This window comes from Ursus arctos, unplaced genomic scaffold (assembly GCF_023065955.2).
Source record: "Ursus arctos isolate Adak ecotype North America unplaced genomic scaffold, UrsArc2.0 scaffold_37, whole genome shotgun sequence".
Classification (NCBI taxonomy): domain Eukaryota; kingdom Metazoa; phylum Chordata; class Mammalia; order Carnivora; family Ursidae; genus Ursus; species Ursus arctos.
Window position 1 is genome coordinate 8,523,493 of NW_026623053.1, and position 19,209 is coordinate 8,542,701.

Consider the following 19,209-nt stretch of genomic DNA (forward strand, 5'->3'; position numbering starts at 1 on the left):
GAAACCATGATATGGCCTTCATGACCAAAATAAAGAGGATTTATACATGGAATTGGATTAAACACACACACACACACACACACACACACACACACACACACACACACAGAGAGACAAGGGAGCTGTGATGAAAGAAAATCAGGGTTTGGAATAAGTATGTGGTAGTCAAGATAGAAAAAGCTGATGGCAGATATTGTGTAATCAAAGTGTTCTGTGAAGTGTACCAAAAATATGCAAGGATGTTTTCAAATGAAAAATTAGAAAAGGGCCGGGATTTGCTACTAGATTTTTTTAAAACAGTAAAAGACAAGGGACAAAGATAATTCAAAAATGAAGATAGTTCAAAGCTATATTGTATTAAAGCTTGGACAAAGTATTCAGCATAATGTAGTTTTGAATTGGGGAAAGACTGAGAATTGGAAACTGATGTTAACAAATTTCTAAAAATAAATAAAATATTTCTAAAATATTTTATAAAATATCTGTCATTGACAAGTATAAGTTAAATTGAAAATGAACTTTCTAAGTTAAATTGCCTCACTGAGACATAAGCTTCCTGAGAGTCATGACACTGTATTCTTATTAATTTGACCCTTCTCTTATTTCCTTCTTCAGACTTAATATTTAAATACTACCTACCATTCCATGGGGCCTAGGAACTGAAGGTATGATTTTAAATGTGGATAGCATGCTTACCAATAATTTATTTAACTCTGATATGCCAGGAATTTCAGAGACTATCCTAAGACCTGGTCAGACATTTAAGGGTCAGTTAGCTATGATCTGATTTGGTCAATGAAGGTTATCAGAGAGTACATTCTATTCTCCATTCTTTATTATGTTTATTGGTTTTTAAGAAAGCATACTTCTCCATTTCACTCCGTGTATACCTCTGTCATTCTGATAAATAGACATAAACATTTTATCTCTTATTCTGCATTTTTACCAGCTAATAAAACTGAAAAAAAATTTAAAAGCAGCTCCCAGTTTATAGTATGCTATACCTCTTATGATACAAATAAATTGAGTGAACTTTTTGAAAAATATAATAGAAATATTTGCCCTTTAATTCTCTGAAAAGAAATATTTTATTTTTTAATTAACCAAGCAATTGTCAGTGCAAATTTAATAATATTTCTTAACACCATAAGATACAAGAGAATGTGTGTGCTTTTCCTTGCTTAATTAGTTGATGTGTTATGAACATAAGCAACTCTGATAGTAAATGATATTAATCTGAAGAACAAAATCCCTAGTTTTTATTGGCTTTCAGTAGAGGTTCTTTTCTTTCCTAAGTTTTAGTCAGAGTAACATGGACATAAGATAATCTACTTTCAGTAATAATGATTGGCTTTCTAGAGAAAACACAGGTAGTCGATGTCCACAAATATTCCTAAACCCATTTGTCTCCTTCCTCCTGCCTTTCCTACAATGAGTCATATTAACTATAGAACATAATACTCCCTCTACTTGAGCATCTCTTCAGCCTATGCCTTGGGAAACTTTTCTGAGTTCGTGTTCTACCAAAATCACATCCTGACTTAAGTATTGAAGTGCAAATAGTGTATTTTAGAAAGTGATTTCAGGAAACAGTAGGGATTTGGGGAAGTGAGACAGGGAATGGAAGGAAGGCAATGAAGGGTGAATTACCAAGCAAGTTTCATTGTGAGCAAACAGAGCTTAATCTTACTGGGATTCCTGGGAAACTATTTAAAACAGTAGCTTCAGGATTAGCCCACTCAAAAGTGTGAGAAAAACTCAGGTATATATACACCAACTCCCTTTGATCATTGATGGATCTTTTTCTGACGACTTTCTCGGATAGCTGGAGGCTATTCTGCCCTTTACACAGGCTGGAAATGCTAGGGAATTAACACTCTGCTATGGACACATCCCCCACCATTGTGGAAAATCAGGCCAGTGTGCTCTGAAATGGTTGGGTAAGGTGATATGGGAGGGGCATTAACAGTTTGTTACAAATATCAACATAAATGTATGAAAAAAGAAAATGAGAATAATAATAATAATAACCTGTTACTGCAAGGTATTGTTGGAAAGATCAGAAAAATATGAAAGAATTTGGGAAACTTGAAGTACTAAAAAAAAATTAAGATTTTTTTAACTTTCACAATCCAAATATTGTAACCATTGATTGTAAGAATTTCTTTTCTGTTTTTTAAAAAACACATTTTTAATATTTTAAGATACAGACATGAAGAATCAATGTACATATTCTGATTATTTTTTTCATCCTGTGTGGCACTGAGAAAATAGGAGCAAATATATACCAGAAGAGTTTATCACCTAATCCCACATCTTGGGTTTGTGTAACAAGTTCTATAAATAGATATATTGATTAGAAATGCTTTTCTAAGATTGCACTTCTTCGAAAAATTATTTATTAAACTTTATCTTCTCAAAAATTCAAACAGTTTTTATGTTTATGTATTTAATCACATAAATTCATTGTTGGTGAATATGTTTATGAAACAGTCTATGAAAGCTCACCCTAATTTATATGGAAACATAAATGTGTTATTAGTTAGCATTATTCCAGAGTTCCCAAGCCTTAATATTCATCCCAATAGAGAAAGAGATACGTTGATATTAGAAAGAATCCTAAATTCTTTGGCACTGAGTATATTTCCTTGGTTTGTATTAGATCAATAATTTTTCTAGCATTTTTCTAAATATTATGAAATACATCTTTGGCACTTACCTTAAAGACAAGAAATCTGAACTAACACTTTACACAGTGCAATGAAAAGAAGCTTGTGATAATTGGTACATGGTTATGTAAAAGGTAAACATTAGGAGAAGTTGCCTGAGGGGTATAGGGGAATTTTTATCTTTGGAACTCTTCTTTAAGTCTAAATTATTTCAAAATAAAAAGTTGGAAATAAAACAATCTTAAATTGATAATCTGGTTGTGACTCTTCTACCTACTAACTTTGTGGCCTAGAATAACTCATTTACCTGCTCTGAGTTTCATTTTCTTAATCTATAAAATGGGAGAGTTGGTAGATGTTCTTTACATCTCTAAAAACAAATTTCTATCTCAGTATGCTTATGACCATAGAATCTTACAAAGGAAATTGTCAATATCTAAGTAAATACTGTGTGCATTAACATGTATTTTTAAGTCTATTAATGATACACATTTTGAAGATGTACTGTAGGCACAATGGAAAATGATATACCAAGGAAAACCATCTTGATACTGTAAAGAGTATATTTGATATATTTATTCTCTGTTTTTGCGTTTTGAAAGCAATCACTAAAATCTATAGTTAAAAATATTTTGTTGGGACAGCAATTCAAAATGTGGCCGTTTCAGCTTTTAAACCATTTGGATATGAAAAATTGCTGAGGTAAAAACAGTGAATGATAAAGATGATAAAATGATAAAGATAGAGAAAAATTAAGAAAAAAGGAACTTCAAAAGTAGATTAAAGAAGCTATAATTAACTAGTATTCATATGTTATATCAACCAAGTTGAAATCATTTATCTCTTGCATCCATAAAATATCTTCATCTACATACACATACTTTATTCTGATAATGCCTTGAGTAATCCTGAGTCTCCATTTCCTCTGGTCCTGGTTTAGGACCTCTGCCCAGAGCAATTACCAATACCTTGAAAATTGTCCCAATTTGAACAGTAAATTATATGGTCACCCTAATATTACTCAAGTGTTTTAACTTTATGTTTTAGCCTGCCAGTTATAAACCATAAAATATTTTTTGTTCATCGGTTTCTTTTATATGGCAATTTCCCCATGTGTTGATAGTAGAAATGTTCATTATTGTTCACTCTTATATTACATTGTGGTGTAATAAATTAGTACGTCCCCACATCCTCTACTCTTCGTGATGTTTTATTCCTTGCCTATCCTTTTCTTAGCTAGAGCTAAGACCAGAGATCAAGTACAGAAGTAGAAGTAGTAGGATAGAATTTAAAATTTATTTTTTCACATTTTACTGTGGAAACAATAATTTTGGTCAGATGATTCTTCATTATTGTAGCAAGATGAAGTGAATTGAAGAAATAACAAATGAGACATTATAAATATAATGAAATATATCTTCAAATGATAAACCATTAGACCCACAAACAGCATCCAGGAATTGCTAACTTTATAGATTATTCAGATTCCTATGTGTTTACTTCCTGCTATTCAAATAAGCCTTAGTCCTTCTTGAATTCCAGACAAGGTTTTAACGGCTCTAGTCAAGGCTTCTTTCTTTCTTTTTTTTTTTTTTTTAAAGATTTTATTTATTTATTTGACAGAGATAGAGACAGCCAGTGAGAGAGGGAACACAAGCAGGGAGAGTGGGAGAGGAAGAAGCAGGCTCATAGTGGAGGAGCCTGATGTGGGGCTCGATCCCATAACGCCGGGATCACGCCCTGAGCCGAAGGCAGGCGCTTAACCGCTGTGCCACCCAGGCGCCCCTCAAGGCTTCTTTCTAATGTAGTCTGTTATTTCCATTGTTTTTTACAGATCAAATAATAAAAAGTTCTACTTGTCTTATAATAATGTTACATGTATTTATAAGTACAAGAAGAAACTGGTATCCTTGTATATTAAAAAAAAAAATACATTACCATACTCTATCTTGCTAGATTCTGCCTTGCCATTTAATCTTTTGGTTTCACTAGGTAAGCATTTCTTTGGTAGGTCAGGAGTGTCTAATTGACTTCATGTAATTCTAAATTCTAAATTATTTTATCCATGTTTCATTTCATATAATTGAGAATGTGTAGGGCTTACTTATTAAAACCTACATTTTACATATGGATGTATTTATGCAGATAATGTAGAAAGAAGAGGAGTGTGTGTGTGTACTTGTATGTGTGTGTGATAGAGGGAGATAAGAAGAGACTGGGTATAGCAGGTCTACCTAATGTCTGTAGTGGGGGTAGAAAATTTAGTAAATGTATAATTTGCCTTTACTTAACCTTTTCTTCTCAGGGTCAAATATTTGTAAGCTTTAAGAAAAATTATTTTTTTTCCTTAGATTTCCATTCTTATAATGGAAAATTCTTATTCCAAAGGAGATAATACAGGGACACCTGGGTGGCTCAGTCGGTTAAGTGTCTGCCTTCAGCTCAGGTCATGATCCCAGCGTCCTGGGATCAGGTCCCGCATAGGGCTCCTGGCTTAGCCAGGAGCCTGCTTCTCCCTCTCCCTCTGCCTCCTGCTCCCCCTGCTCGTGCTTTCTTTCTCTCTCTCTCTCTCTCTCTCTCTGTCTCTGATAAATAAATAAATAAACAAACAAATAAATAAGATAATACAGTATAATGGATCCCAGGTACTGTATACCCACCTTCAATACTGTAAACTCCTGATCAATCTTATTTCAGTTTAACCTCTTTCTCAGACTAATTTTGAAGAAAATTCTATCATTTTTTTATTCTGAAAACATTATAGCTTTAAAAAAAATCCAAAATACCATTATTATATTGAAGATAATTGACAAAAACTCCTTAATATTATCAAATATCTGGTCTGTGTTTAAATTTTCTCAATGGTCTTTAAATTTCCTAATGGTCTTATAACATTTTTTACATTTTGTTTAAACCTCTACACAAATAAATACACTACGATGGGTTCATATGTTACTTAAATTGCTTTTAATCAATGTCAGTCAAGCTTCAACCAGAGAAGCAGACCAGTAGGATATATATTTTTAAAATTTATATTTTACACACACACACACACACACACACACACACACACACACATACACACACACACAGAGCTATATAGTGATAGTGATATTAAGGGAATTGGCTCACACAGTTGTGGCCTCTGGCTAAGCAAGCCCAAAGTCCACAGATGGATGCTCAGGAAAGAAAGATACAGGGGGACGGGAGAGCAATTGCAGACCCAACTGTGCTGTAAGTCTCTGATTTTCAGAGACCTGGTTGCTTTGATGGCTACCTCCTGATTAATAAGCCAGGCCCACCTATGGTAATCTTTTTTTTGGTTAACTGAAAATGGGAACCTTAAATATATCTCCCAAATCCCTTCACATCAAGCCCTAGACTATTGCTTGATTGAATAACTCTGAGAAGTTGTGTATATGCTGCAAAGTGGCTGCTGCTTCCTCTCTGTCCTCCAACTCTCATAGAAGAATATCCCTTGTAGACTACCCTAACTAGAAACTTACTAGCAAGGAATTCTGAGAAATGTAGTTCAACCTAACTAAGTTGACATATCACAAAGCCATCACAGCCCACTCCTTTTCTCCTTGGCACCCATACACAGCTCCTTAAAGCATTTTTAATCACCAAGGAAATAGAGTAGCAAAATCATACTTATAATAAAGATAATGATATACAGAATGAACTATCCCACATAAGACTAAAAACATGCTAGCCTTTTCCCCAGGACAGAACACAAAATCTTTGGGTGATGTTTCCACTCCTCCTGTGATATCCTGTAAATTAAATATGAAAATATAATAGTAACTGTTATTAATACATCTTATGTTACATGATAAAAGAGAGAAGAGTATTTAATTAATACATATACATAATATAAACATTCACATGAAAATATTTATAATGATTATAGTCTTCACTTCCTCATATGGTCACATCATCACAGCTGGTATTTCTACTTTTCCACAACTTACTTCATTTCCTTTTTCCACTACCTTTTCAGTATTCCCTTTGCCCTCAGCAAGCACCTCACCTGGTTGTGGGTCTTTGCCAAGTGGGATGACCCAAATCTTAATTCCTGAAGGATCTGGGCTATTAGAAATCCTACCTGAATTGAGTTGTAGTTTTCCACTGACTTTAATCAAAGGACATGAGAATGAAAGAGATGCCCTAGGGGATCTGTATTTCAGACAAAATCTTCTTTACCTTCATTGTAAAATAGCACCCAATTTTCCTTGATAGCCAGGATCAATCACTGCAGCCAACACAGTAACTCCTTTCTCATCCTGTTGATTCACAGGCTTGAGCTGCCCAAAGTGGCCAGATGGCAGTCTCAATTTCTAGTTCAATGGAATCTTTATTGTGTCATCTGGTGGATGCATTCCTTGCTTTGAAACTAAGACCTCTAGACCAAGGGCAATAGTGAGAAGAGCCACTCCCATTTCCAGGCCTTGGATTTATAATTTAAGAATTTATAAATCCTGATTATGGGAGAAACAGCCCTATATGCTAAGTCTGATTTAGAGCATGGACCACAGCCTGGAGGACATTGCCCCAGTTTCACAAGATATTGCCACCTAGCTGATACCATGACTGAGTTTTCAAAAGGGCCCTATCAAGCCAGCTGCTTCAGAATGATGGAGGACCTAAGACCAGTGAATTCCATGAGTATGAGCTCATTGTCACATGATATAAAAATTTTATAATATAGCAGGATCCTTTCTCAAGGTCTCCTTCTTGGATTTATAAATTGCCTCATGTCCAGAATTTGACTGAGGAGCCATGACTCTCTATTTCGGTCGTTCATTTCAGACTTCTGGTCACTAGACTTAGAATTTCCACCGATATCAAGCAAGAATTTAGTAGGCTTCGCATCTCAGATATTGTAGTTTTCATCTCTAGCAATTAAGTTTGGGTCTTTTTTAAATATCTTCCAAGTATCCACTTAATATGTTGTATAAATCCTTTAGATTCTTGGACATATGGAAGACAGTTACAATTATTATTTTATTATCTTTGTTTATTGGCTGTATTATGTGTCATTTCAGATATGGCTTTGTTTTTTTCTCTTCAATATGAATCATATTGTTCTGCTTTTCTACATGTCTGGTAATTTTTATGGGATGTCAGGAATTATTAATTTTACCTTGTTGTAGGCTTGATATTTTTGTGTTACTACAAATATTCTTTTTTTTTTTTTAAAGATTTTATTTATTTATTTGACAGAGATAGAGACAGCCAGCGAGAGAGGGAACACAAGCAGGGGGAGTGGGAGAGGGAGAAGCAGGCTCATAGCAGAGGAGCCTGACGTGGGGCTCGATCCCACAACGCCGGGATCACGCCCTGAGCCGAAGGCAGGCGCTTAACCGCTGTGCCACCCAGGCGCCCCTACTACAAATATTCTTGAGCTTTGTCCTTGAATGTGGTTATTGGAAACAGTCCAGTATTTTATGGTCTTGCTTTATGAGGTGGGACCAGATCATCTGATCTAGTGCTAATCTTGCCCCACAACTGAGGCAAAACCCTCTTAATACTCTAGCTGATGCACAGCGAATTATGAGGTTTTCCATTCTAGGTAGAGGGAGCAGGAACTATTCCCAGCTCTGCACGAGCACCAGGCACTGTTACCTCATTTCCTTAAGTTGTTCCCTCCAGAGCATCTGCTGACTGGTACTCAGCTGAAGACCCAAAGAGACCCTTTCCTATGTCCAAAGGTCTATTTCTGTGGTGTTCTTTTCTCTCAGTACTCTGCTACCCTATGAATTTTAACCATTCTGTTGGGTTGTTCCCTAAAAAGCTAAACAAAGAAATCTCATATGATCCAGATATTCCACTCCTAGATATGTAGTTATCCAAAAGAAAACAGGGTTCAAACAAATACTTTTACATGAGTTCTAATAAAAACATTATTCACAATAGCCAGAAAGTAGAAGCAACCCAAATCTCCAACTAATGAAGGAATAAAAATATGTGGTATAGTCATGTAACATATACTATATACCATTCCACAATGGAATATTATTTAAGCACAATATGGATGAACCCCAAACACATTATACTAAAAATATAATATGCATGTTGTTTATTGAACATAAAGTATATGCTTCTTGAACATAAAGTGTATAGCCTACATGCTAAATGAGAACATATTTATCATATTTATGTGGATATTCTACAATGATAGAACAAAGAATACTGTACACACACACACACACACAATATGCTTCTGATAAGCTTTTAATTCCTGTCAAAAATGTTATTTAAGGAAAAGTATATTGCATTTACTTTCAGAAATTATGCATTTCACAGTGGGACTAGACTTCATAATCTAATTTGAAAAAATGTTTACTCAAGTCTTTTGCCCATTTTAAATGTTTGAGTTCCAGGAGTTCTTCGTATATTCTGGATACTAGTCCCTTACCATATATATGATTTACAAATATTTTCTCTCATTTTGTAAGTTGTCTTTTCAGTTTATTGATACTGTCCTTCAATTTGCAAAAGTGTTCAATTTTGATCAAGTCCAACTTATCCTATGTTTTCTTTTCTTGCTTCTGCTTATTGGTGTCATATCTAAGATTCAATTACAAAATTTGAAGTCATGAAGATTTACTCCTATGTTTTCTTCTAAGAGTTTTTTCATTTCATGTCTTATATTTAGGCCATTGATTCATTTTGAGTTAATTTTGTATATGGTGTGAGAGAGGGTTCCAACCCCATTCTTTTACATATGGAAATTCAGTTGTTCCAGCGCACTGTTAACTATTCTTGTCATGTATCACGGAAAGCATGAGAAGCCAGAGGGTCACAGTTATAACTTCCTAATTACCTAAATATTAGCAATACTTTATTTCTTAATTAAAATTTAGGAAAGTTTATATATTGGTGCCTGAGGAGGAAGATAAAGAAGGAAGATAAAGATAAGGAAGTAGATGGTAAGATTCTCTTTTAGATTGAACAGAATTATCAATATCCATATCAATGGTATATTTCAGAGCCTCCAAAATGACTCTCTATACCCTCGATTTTCCAGAAGCCCTAATATCCCACATGAGGGAAAAGTCTGTGGTGCTGAGAGATAAATTTGTCAAGTGTTCCAAACTTTCCCATCCTACATTTTCATTTCTTTGTTCCACTAACTCTTCTTACAGTGCTAAGCCAAAATGAATGGTACTACCATCATGCTCAACTTCATGAACACTCAGATGTCCTTTATGCCTAGGCTTTGGTCTCACAAAACATTTTGCCCCTTAAACTGAGGAAAACTGGACTTTTTCTAATAGAACTTTTTGGAAACTAAGAAAAGAAAAATCAGAAAGTGTAGAAAAATAAAAGTTTAATGTGTTTCCTGTATACTAAAAACTGAATTTTTTTCTATAAATTGGCTTAGTTGGCATATGTTTATGGAACACCAGGGCTTGCTCCCCTTTTCCTTACTTCAAATATGCCATGGTGGCATGTTTATCCAGGTGTTGTTAGCTGGAGATAGATTTGAAATATCCCCACAACGAGGTAATACGTTTCTCAATTTAATATTCAGGTTTATTTACAGCTCTCTGTGCCCCCACCTGCACCCTGCAGTCCCAAGCATAATTTTTATGCTTCAACCAACCCTTGAGCCAAGTCGTGGTTCCATATTTCCCTAATTTCAAAGTTTGCAATTGTTTATTTTATTAACACAACCTTCCACCCCTCCCCTGGCCCAATCATCATATGTCTTTGTCTGAATCATTTTTACTGACCTGCTATAAAGCTAGTTCTATCTTAACTGAAACTGTGTTCCTTTACCTTAATTGGTGTGTTAGGAATTTATTGGGCTATTACCTGCTTTGTATCACCTTGGATACTCTAGGATACTCTAAGGATGAAAGAGACTTTTCCTATCAGAAGATAGCCAAGGCTTAGTACTCTGAATCTGAAATTTCTGCCTTAAGTGGGGGGACATAAAGTTTTCTGTGTTTCAGGTTCCTAATACAACACTTGTTGGGTAACTGGCAAGAGAGTTCATTCAAAAGAAGGAGAGAGATGTTAGTACCGAGAGTTGAGAAGGAGAAAGTGACTCTATCTGAGAGACAGGGAGGGTTATAAAATGTCAGAGTCCTCTTGCATGCAGCTCTCTTAATGGAGAATGTCTAAGTGACGCTGCGAAAGACTAACCACTTAGCATTGCAGCCTATAGGGCAGTGCTATAGGTCTTTGCTGCTGAGCCTGCACTCAATGAATAGTGTCACCATGGTAAGCTTATTGAGCCTGTCAGTGGATCAGTGTCCAGCATACAGCAGAAGATGAGCTACGGTAACAGCATCATGACGCGTAAGGAGATAACTGCCATAATGTAAAGACCAGCCCACATCCCCATGCCCCCAATTTCTGGACAGGTACCAACTAGATGTCCTCCAGATCCTTGGATATTCCTAGGAAAGAAAATAGCTCCTTCCATTAAATACAACAAATATAATCTTGTACAACTCTAGATGGTGGGGATTTGGAATATAATTTGATTTGTTTTAGAACAAATAAAGCATGCTACTTGGTATGTGGAGCAAATTCATACTGGCTACATTAATATCCAGTCCTGGTCTCTCAGGCGGCTCTGTGGTTCTGATAGAAAATGCCATCATTCCCTGCTGGAATCTGTCTGAGTCCTGTCAGCTCTTCTGACAGTTAGAAGCAGAGTTCTCATCTTTTACAGTTTCTAAAACCCTCTATATATTGAACTGCCCACTAAATTCCTATTTTTCTGTCAATGAGAAATCTCTGAGTTCCTAGCTTATTTGCAAAACACAGATAAATGACAGATACTAAGTTTAATTACCACTGAGGGTCAGGACACCAGCTCCGTCCACTGCCACAAATCTTTTTGAAATTCCCCCAGATGCTCACAAATGGCACCCATCCAGAATTCTTTCCCAAGTTAACAACTGGGAAACTGTTTTTTGCCAACCATAAAGATACTAGTGAATGTCCACTAAAAATAAGACTAAGCTTATTTAGTTAGACCTCCTAGTAAAATTTACCCAGGTATGTTTGTATCTACCCCAGTTGTATATTTTAACTTACTACATATGCTGCATTTCCTCACATGCTCTCTTTGTGCTTCAGTTTTTTCACAATCTCAGTTTGGAATATTAAATGTTACTTCCTAGCTTTATACTATTTGAAAGGATTTTCAGTTCTGCTATTAATGATCTGTAATATTGGACAAGCACTTCCCCTTTCTGGATCTTACTCATCCATAACATAAAGGATTTTATTAAATTATTTTAAAGAATCCTTATAGTTCTGACTTTCTGTAAGGGTAAATTGAAAACACTATGAAATGAGATTAAGAAGTCAAGGAAATGCGTCTTTATTTTCTAAGGAGTTAAATAGTTAAGTTTAAAACTATTACTTTTTGCGAGAATAGTCACTTATAGATTTGTAATATATTACTGGTAGCCAAAAGTAGAAGAATAAAATGTACCGAAATAGATATTTTCAAAAAATGTGTAAATGTTTAAGTGACTTTACATATTATGTGTGAGCCTGAATTCTTTACATGGTTTTAAATAGTGAATATATTCTTTGGTCATACAGACTTATATGTTTTCCTGTAATTCATACAAAATGAATTTTGCAATTTGAAATAATTGAGCTTCATTTATATAGTTGAGAGGTTACAGACTGACTACCTTGTTTTATTTTGCCAGCACTATATTTCCATTTGGGAGCCAACATTTAAAGTAAATAGATTTCTGATGAATCATTGAACACTACATCTGAAACTGATGATGTACTATATGTTGGCTAATTGAATTTAAATAAAAAAACAAAATAAATAGATTTCATGTTATAAAAAAATATATGCTTTGCAGTGTTATTTTGAAAAATCACATATTCTGGTAACTCTGGTCCCACATTTCCATGTAGCAATGATTGGCCAATGTTAAATAGCAATTGTCCTTTTAGGTAGGACATGGGCTTGGGGCCTTGCCCTGGTTCCCATCACTCATACTGGACCACTTCACCCATTATGTTTACTTGCCTGGAATTTCAGCTAATATGTTTACTCCCATTTGTTAAGACTCATAATATTGAATTCAAATAAGCTTTTTCTCTGGATTTATAACCAAGAATTTGGATTTCTTGTCACCCAAACTAAGTATGATTTCTTCAAGCCTTTTGAAGTGAATGAATGTCAACCTTTGATTGGCATAATGTCCAAATAGACAGGCATTGAGTTATATATTCTTCACAGATATAATACAGAAAAATATTAGTATTATAATTTTTCAATTTGAATTTGAATGCCAATTAAATGGACATAATATCTTCATTATAACCTTATAAGCAACGTTAAATCATAATTATGGTTCTTCAATATCCCACCCTGACACAAAGAAACCTGCTCAGATATCCAAACACTGAAAATAAAAGTTAAGCTATATACACATATATAATATAGGTTGTAGTTTTAAGTAGAATCTTTTTTCCAATAAATTAAAATCCTTTTATAAAATGGAAAGAAAGAGCCTTTTATTAATATAAATTTACTGTATGAATTAAATTTACAACATTTACTTTAAAATTAATTATGGAGAAAAATTAAACCATTTGGTGATATAAAGATTTGAAATTAGAGGTTGTAAATAACAGGTTTAGCATGTGATTTATTTCTTTATTTGGTGGCAGAGTAGCAAGAAAATCCTGATTTACACAGACAAGTTGCAACTGGTATTAATAGATTTTTCAAAAAATACATCTTTCCTGCCAATATTATAATTCTTTTTGTAATATGAAATTTATTTTATAAATTTATAGCTTTACACATTTATAATTTTATTAATTTATAGCTTTATAAATTTATAACTCAGAAATCCCAGAAAAAGCTTTTTACTAAAGCAAATGCCAAAAAAAAGTTAATATGACAACACAAATGCAAGTATTGCTGGTCACTAATGTATTTAAATTTAGTGAATGACACATTTTATTAACATGACTTTGAAATAATAAAAATATTTAAAAGCTCAAAAGTTCAAATCAAGTATATGCAGAATCTCAGCTCTTATGGAAAATAATAGGAGGCATACAGTTTTCAAAATATTATTCAATAACCAATTAGCACAAGATAAAAATACTTAGAATATTAGTAAACATTTTACTTAAAACTGGGATCATTTTTCTTTTCCTTTTCTCTTCCTCCTTTCTTAAACTATATTTAATTCTGAAAGAGAAATCTGGAACCAGTTGAAATAAGAAATTATCCTGATGCCTCAGCCATATTTGTGTTCTTTCTACTAGGAAGTCTCAAATGAATGGTAGAATAGGAAATAATGTGTTGTGTCTATAGAAGTTTATGTAGAAGGAAATAAAGATAGAGACTTCAAGGTAGATATTCCAAGCTTTTTAGAATAACATTTTCCAAAAATTGCAAAAGTACCTTTGTTTGATATTATAGTACATACCTTTCAGCCTCCAGAATAGTCCACTTGGCATAGATAATTCATTTTTCTGGGTTTTGTTGTGTGTTTGTTTGTTCTGTTTTATTTTGTCTTGAGAATTTGGTGGTGACGCTGGAGATAATGAGAAATCTTGTGATGTTCCTAAACAGATGCAAATATGAAAATCAGTTCACTATGGTATCTTATAAGGCTGTTTCCTTTTCCTAGTTCTGATTAAAATACCATCAAAAAGTTACATTGGCCTGGCCAGTAGATGCAGTACAGGTTGTTTTAGAGTGCTTCACAGAATATATGTTAGATATTTAAATTCATTTGTACTATGAGGTTATGAAATCCAAGGCTTATGTCTAGCTAGGTCATGACTGCATTTTCATTTCTTAGCAAAATACATGGCCAAAATACGTGTGTGAGAAGTATTTTTTAATGAGTCACTGCTACTATTTAATTACCTATTGATTTCATCTATAGTATGTGAGAACTCATGAGGTTTGGGGTGTAATTCACTGTAATAAAGACAGATGCAAACTACTCAGGGGGAGTCAAATTTGTAAGGTTTATGCTACATTTAAGCCAGCTACATTATGATGGGTAGCCCTCATTTTGCTATTTTAAGATCAGTGCTTGTCATTATCTTAAAGATAAGTCTACACAAGCCTCCACATTTGCTAAATGGATATAGATTTAGTAATATTTACTATTTTGTTCCATAGTCCATATAGTATGAGAAATTATATTCACACAGATCCTACTGATTTTGTAATTTAAAAGGTTAAAAAATGAAGTTAAAAAAATTTTTAGGTAGTAAACTTAGTACACAATTTAAATTTCAAAAATAGCAGTTACTGTTCTTGAAACAAATTTCTAGGCCCAAGATGATCCCTCTTCTGCTTCTCTCTGGAGTTCCAAGTGAGCAAACTGAAACTGAAGTAACTTCTATGTCCCTATAAATGCTGTGTTTGACCAGAAACACAGTATATCCAGTCAGCCAATCCCCAAATGCCAAGCCAACTCTGGATCTTCTTATGCTAAACAAAGTTGAGAGTGTGGCCCCAGCCAATCACAATTTTTTCTATTTTTCTCTTGTTTTTCATTCTTTAACCAATAAAAGCTTTCTGCCTTTCACCCCATTTTGCAGTTCTCTGAAATGAGACCCTCTGCTTCACTTCGAGTGTTTATTTGTATTACCAAAATTCTTTTTAATCAGTTTTAATACTGTCAAAATAGTGAGAAGCACTAAATTATCATATGTATGTGAGATTTCAAAATCAAGAGATTATCATATAAACAAATTGCTAATATACTTTATGAATTTTCTAATCAGTAACCATGTATCAGCATTTAAATCTCACTATTAGGGGCGCCTGGGTGGCACAGCGGTTAAGCGTCTGCCTTCGGCTCAGGGCGTGATCCTGGTGTTGTGGGATTGAGCCCCACATCAGGCTCCTCCGCTATGAGCCTGCTTCTTCCTCTCCCGCTCCCCCTGCTTGTGTTCCCTCTCTCGCTGGCTGTCTCTATCTCTGTCAAATAAATAAATAAAATCTTTAAAAAAATAAATAAATAAATCTCACTATTAGTTAAGTGTATCAGAATAGGGTCCTTAAAAAGAAGACAATAAAACCACTTACAAGGGTCTACCCGCCAGTATTCCGAAAATAATAAATTGCTTAAACACAAGTACACAACTCCCAGGAGTCTAGAGTCGTGCCTTGTCCTCAATAATATCCCAGAGCTAACACTTCATCTATGAGGAAAAGGTGAATTGATTTCTTTTTTTGGCATATGAAAGGAGTCAACAGAATGTCCATTGCCACCATCTTTGTGCTGTTTGGGCCATTCTTGTTCCTATTTATTATACTCCCTTCATTGTCCCATTTTACTTGCTTTCTCTATATTCTCAAGCCTGACCGCCTCCCTTTTTGACTCCATTTTTTCCAGACATCCAGAGAGGCACAAATAACAATTGAGTGCCTCAAATCCTCCTCTACTACCTTTATCTTAGTTACAACTATAGGTGAACTAAGTATTAACTAGAAAGGAAGGAAATTATTTCTAGATTGAACATAAATAAATGTTAATGTGTATGTGTATATGTACATACATAATGTATGTATTATTTGCTAATATTAAGAATATTCATGTTTATATTAATAAATTATATTGGCCTGTAATTTTCAGTTATATCTATAGTAGATATCTATAATATCTTTAGTTTTAGTATCAGGGTAATACTGGCCTCATAAAATATGTTGGAAGTATACCTACTTTTTCTATGTTCTGAGAGAGTTTGTATATGGTTGGCATACTTTGATCCTTAAATGTTTGATAGAATTCATCTCTGAAGCTGTCTAAGACTGGAGGTTTCTTTGTAAAAGACTGTTAATTAACATTTTTGGGAGATCCAGAGCTGTTCAGACTTTTGAAATTTATTGTTATATTACATTTAGAATTTCAAGGAGTTTGCCCATTTTGTTATGTTTTTGAATTTATTGACATGAAATTGTTCATAATATTTACTTACTGTCCTGTTTTTTGTGTTTTTTTTAATTAATGATTTTTATTTACTTATTAGAGAGAGAGAGAGCAAGCACGAGTGGGCAGGGACGGGCAGAGGAAGAGGGAGAAACAGATTCCCCCCTGAGCAGGGAACCTGACACTGGGCTAGATCCCAGAACCCTGGGGTCATGACCTGAGCTGAAGGCAGACGCTTAACTGACTGAGCCACTGAGGCACCCCTGTTTACTGTCCTGTTAATATCTTCAGGATCTGTGATGGTGTTCCCTCTTTCATTGTTGATATTAATAATTGGTGTCTTATTTATTTTTTCTTTTGTGTCTATAGATTTATCAATTTTATTGATCTTTCCAAAATATAGCTTTTCACTTATTTTTTATATTGTTTGACTATTTTCTGTTTCATTGAGTTTCATTCTTATTTTTATTGCCTCCTTTTTTTATATTTAGTTTCGGTTTAATTGGCCCTATTTCCTAGCTCCTTATAGTGGACACTTAGGCCACTGATTTTGCCCAAAAAAGTTTGAGAGGAAGAGATGTGTGACACCTCTGGTAGAACCACTGCATATATGCTTTGAGCACATTCATTCCCTTTTCCCCTCTGCTAGGAGATTGGCAATGATCCGTGCTAGGGAATAGAGCGTTAGCCAATCTTCAAATGACCTGAATGTGAGGGAGAAATAACCTTTATTGTCAAAAGATTTGGGGTTCTTTGTCACCCCTGGGATCATCTAATCCAGAGTTTCTCAATATCAACGCTATTAACAATGGGATAGGATAATTCTTTGGTGTTGGGGGGTCTTTCCAGTGAATTGCAGGATTTTTAAATCAGCAACCCTGGTCTCTATCCACTTGATGCCAGAAGCACCCTCTTTCCTATTGTGATAAACATAATTATCTCCAGACATTGTCAGATGTCTTCTAGGTGGCAAAATCTGAAAGCCACCTGGCTGACTTATATACATACACATATGGAAATAACAAAGTAAAAACGGAGCTCTATATCATGCTATACACTAAAATCAGTTCTAGGTGGCTTAAAGGCATATAGATGAGAAAGCTATGAAATATTTAGGAGATAATATAGAATATCTTTATTTCTTCAGGTAGGAGAGGATTTCCTAAAAAAGACACGAAAAACAAAATAAAATAAAGGATTCATAAATTTGCCTAATTTTAAAAAATACCTGTTAACGAAAACACACCTTAAAGAGATGGAAAACATAAGCCACAGAATTTTAGGAAATATATGCAATGCATAAAACCAATAAATAATTAATATTCAGAATATGTAAATATTCCTCCAAACCACTATTCAAAAAATTTTAGAAAAATGTTTCTGTGGTAGATGTCAAAGAGACTATGGCCTGTGTTTTCTTTTAGGAATTTTATGGTTTCAGGTTTCATATTTAGGTCTTTAATCCATTTTGAGTTTGTTGTTGTATACGGTATAAGAAAGTAGTCTCATTTCATTCTTTTACATCTAGAGATCCAGTTTTCCCAACACCATTTGTTTAAGAGACTGTCTTTTTCCCATTGTATATTGCCATCTTTGTCATCGATTGGTTAACCATACATGCATGGGTTTATTTCTGGACTCTTTCTACTCTGTTCTGTTGATCTGTGTGTCTATTTTCTGCCAGTGCCATACTGTTTTAATTACTACAGCTTTGCAGTATATCTTGAAATCTGGATTGTGATACCTCCAGTTTTGTCCTTTTTCAAGACTGCTTTGGCTATTTGAGTCTTCTGTGGCTCCATGCAAATTTTAGGATTATTTGTTCTAGTTCTGTGAAAAATACTGTTGGTTTTTGATAGGGATTGCACTAAATCTGTAGATTGCTTTGGGTAATATGGACATTTTAGCAATATTTGTTCTCCCAATCCATGAGCATGAAATGTCTTTCCATTTATTTGTGTCATCTTCAATTTCTTTCATCAGTGTCTTATGGTTTTTAGAGTACAGGTTCTCACCTCCTTGATTAAATTTATTCCTAGATATTTTATTCTTTTTGCTGAAATAGTAAATGGGATTGTTTTCTTAATTTCTCTCTCCACTACTTCATTATTAGTGTACAGAAATGCAACAGATTTCTGTATGTTAATATTTCTAGATCTGTCTTCTGAGGCAAGGGAAACAAAAGCAAAATTAAGCTATTGGGACGACATCAAAATAAAAAGCTTTTGCACAATGAAGGAAACCACCAATAAAACAAAAAGAAAAAGAACTGAATGGGAGAATATATTTGCAAATAACATATCCAATAAAGGGATAGTATCCAAAATATATAAAGAATTTACACAACTCAACACCAAAAAACCCTAAATAACCCAATTAAAAATGAGCAGAGGACATGAATAGACATTTTCCCAAAGAAGACATACAGGTGGCCAACAGACAAATGAAAAGATGTTCAACATCACTAATCATCAGAGAAATGCAAATCAAAACAATGAGCTATCATTCACACCTGTCAGAATGGCTAACATCAAAAACACAAGAGATAACAAGTGTTCGGGAGGATGTAGAGAAAAAGGAACCCTTATGCATTATTGATGGGAGTGCAAACTGGTGTAGCCATTGTGGAA

At 34.3% G+C, this 19,209-nt stretch overlaps 1 long non-coding RNA gene across 1 annotated transcript in view; it reads left to right on the top strand.

Moving 5' to 3' along the window:
- The window catches only part of LOC113266082 (uncharacterized), a 634,890-nt gene that overhangs the window by 1,766 nt on the left and 613,915 nt on the right, over positions 1–19,209 (top strand). The window contains exon 2 of the long non-coding RNA XR_008957174.1: positions 616–665. This is a non-coding gene — a long non-coding RNA (uncharacterized LOC113266082). The remainder of the gene's footprint in view (positions 1–615; positions 666–19,209) is intronic.